The 3328-nt window shown below is 34.6% G+C and overlaps 1 non-coding gene across 1 annotated transcript; it reads left to right on the forward strand.

Moving 5' to 3' along the window:
* The first annotated feature begins 2874 nt into the window (after positions 1 to 2874).
* Trnah-gug lies at positions 2875 to 2946 on the forward strand. The gene has a single exon. It is a non-coding gene; the product is annotated as a tRNA-His (tRNA).
* Positions 2947 to 3328: the final 382 nt, after the last annotated feature.

Genomic DNA, 3328 nt, shown 5'->3' on the forward strand with positions numbered 1-3328 from the left:
CAATCGTATTTTTGTGTTTAAAATTATTCTACGCATAGTAAAGAGTTATCCCGTTGACCGTGGATTCGTTTGAACCCCGGAAACATTGTTAATAGCGTTAATTAAATTCATTATTCGTTAAACCTATCAATCGTTAATGTCATTATTCGTTAAATTTATTATTCGTAAGACATATTATTCGTACCTCTTATTGTTCGTTAAACTTATTATTTTTAATCTAATTATTAGTTAAACTTATCGTCTGTTAATCTTATCATTCATAAAACTCAATATTCATAATATTTTGTAAAATGTTGTATATTCGCGTAAATATAATCTCTGTTTCGTAAACCGATGGCTAATTCAAACGAAGAATCGTTATGCGCCTTAAATCTTAATGATAATCCGACATATATTATTCTATGTTAACCTGTTAATACAGTGTTACATTCATTAAACCACCTCTGTTGTCTTAACCGAAACAGGGGAACGACTATTTCGCGGCGTCGATTAACATAATCGTAGCGACAATTTACGCCTCTCGCTGACGCGTTTTCCTAGCGACCGCGTCTCTCCGCGAACGGTCGTAACATTTTCCAAAGAATAACTGCTGTTATTTTATATTTGGCGCAACATAATTTAGCTTTCCGAGGAAGTACCCATACTTTGTACACACCGCGCAATGGTAATTTTTTGGGTTTAATATAATTAATAGCAAAATTTGATTCTGTTCTAAATGATCATTTGAACAAAACAGCCATAAAAGGACATTATTGTTTATCACATTCAATTCAAAACAAATTAATAAGTGCAATGGCAAATTACGCACAAAAAGTAATTATCGATGCAATAAGGAGAGCAAAATATTATTTTATTGGATTGTACACCAGCTGTGAGCCATCAAGAGCAATTATCGGTTGTTCTTCGTTATATCAACATAACAGACGAGGAGGTTGAAATCCAGGAACATTTTATCAAATTTGAAATAGTTCACGATACAACAGGAAAAGGACTATCTGAAACTATGCTCATTCTGGATCAGTTGGGAATAAAAATATCTGACTGTCGCGGACAAGGATATGATAAGGGTGTGAATATGAGGGGAATATGTCAAGGAGTACAAGCAAATATATTACGTGTAAATCCTAAAGCATTTTACATACCACGTGGTAGTCACAACTTGAATTTGTTATTGGGAGATATAGCAAAATCATCAACCCAAACACTACGTCTTTTTGGTATTTTACAAAAAATTTACATGATATTTGCAGCATCGACATCGCGTTGGGATGTTCTACAAAAATACGTTGAAAAAATTACACTTAAACCATTGTCAGAAACTAGGTCGGAATGCCATTTTGATAGTATAAAGGTTATTCGATTTCATGTTCGCCAATTTCGAAACACCTTGATCGAAATTGCCGACAATGCATCTGACAATGAATTGAAAATTGAGATTTTGTCTATAGTGCGCAACATAAATGAATTTAAATTTATTGCCAGCCTTATCATTTGATACGAAATATTATCTAAAATTAACATCGTCAGCAAAGTATTGCAAAATCAAAAGATGCAAATCGATGTGGCTACGAAGCATCTGTATGATCTTACCATATTCTCTGCGGAATACAGAAATGAAGGATTTAGCAAAGCTATGATCGCAGCAAATGAAGTTACAAAGGAAATGGATATAACACCAGATTTCAAATCATCATACCGGGGTAAAAAACGGATATTATTCGATTATGAAGGAAAGGATGAATCATCGACGATCAGCGACAAAGAATACTTCCGTGTACATTACTGTTACGTCAGGTGACTCTCTACCTAGATCAGGCCACATACTGCGGGCAAAATGGCAGCCAGATGCCTACACATCCTTATTACGTACCCTCAATAATCTTAAGGATCCACCATAAAACTCAGAAATTTTCTATTTAAGGTTCTTCAGACCAAACAAATATCTTTTTACTGAATTGTTTTCTAAAAGTTATTGCCTACTACGAGAAGACACGGGAAAGTTGATTTTTTACACGTATGATGCTTCCCACTAGCAACTTTCTCTCGGGGGCGGTTAGCACCCTTCCTCGCCCATCAACCTGGTAAATAACCAATTAAGAGCGAAGTCTATTTCCCTCACTTTCCTAACGAAAACTTGTCCTTAACGAATCAGCTTATCTCGTGTTCTTAGATCCACCCATCACAAATTTTCCTCCGCACCAACGTCTTCACAGAAAGTCAGTCGTTACACACTTCTTGACCCGTTACCATTTAAGCTTACGTCGCGAAACCTAATTATATTCTATCAATTTATTTACTATTCTTTAGTTTGTTCATATAGATAATATATTATATTGCGAAAATATATATTGCGGTTTTTTCCATTAGGTAGTAATAACAAAATCTGCAATCACTTTGCTGCCAACCCAATAAATTAGAGAAATATGCAAGAGCTTAATTCTTTCCTTAATTCTTAAATTTGACTCACATTTGTGGAATTTATGATTATAAAATGCTGTGTACAAATCCGTACTCAATACAAAAATAAAAATTGCAAATATTGCACTATGATACCGGTTAATGAAAAATGTGTTAATAAGTTCGAATCGTAAGGGATCGCATAAATATTTGACGATAATAAATGTTAGTCTTAACGTGAAAACGATATTACATTTCTTTGATAATAATCTTATCGCGTCTCTAAAATTCATAAATCATAAATGTACGTACATATATATGCATATAATTTGAATTACAGCCAGTTTGAATTATAGATGAATGGATTAATCACAATTGTGTCAGAGTAGAAAGACCTTCACGGTTGGTGGATCAACTTGATCATTGCTGGTAGTTATCATCAACCATTCAGAACATTCCAAATATAATACTCCAATAGCCGTGATCGTCTAATGGCTAGGACCCTACGTTGTGGCCGTAGTAACCCAGGTTCAAATCCTGGTCACGGCAATGTTACCCCAAGGCACATTGTTACGGTGGAGGTTTTTTTTTTTATTTTATTTTCTCAAAAGTTTTCTTGGCTTAATTAATAAAAATGAAAATTCTCGATAGAATTACGATTCTCTTGTTGACTTGCTCGTGACAGTTCGTAAATTGGCGACCAATGAAGTAATTGAACCGACTTATGTATTTAGTTCTAGTCAACATGTTGTTTGAATAAACTGTAATTTATACCTGTTAATTCAGCATATACTCAATTGAACCACCCCTATTATCCTTACAGAAATAAGGGGATCGATCAGTTCGTGACGTCGATTATCTAATCGTAACGGGACTTTACGATTCTCGTTGACGCAATTCTCTGCAGGGAATCTTCCTGATATTCCACCAC

Source organism: Bombus bifarius, unplaced genomic scaffold (genome assembly GCF_011952205.1).
Source record: "Bombus bifarius isolate JDL3187 unplaced genomic scaffold, Bbif_JDL3187 scf7180000007998, whole genome shotgun sequence".
NCBI lineage: Eukaryota > Metazoa > Arthropoda > Insecta > Hymenoptera > Apidae > Bombus > Bombus bifarius.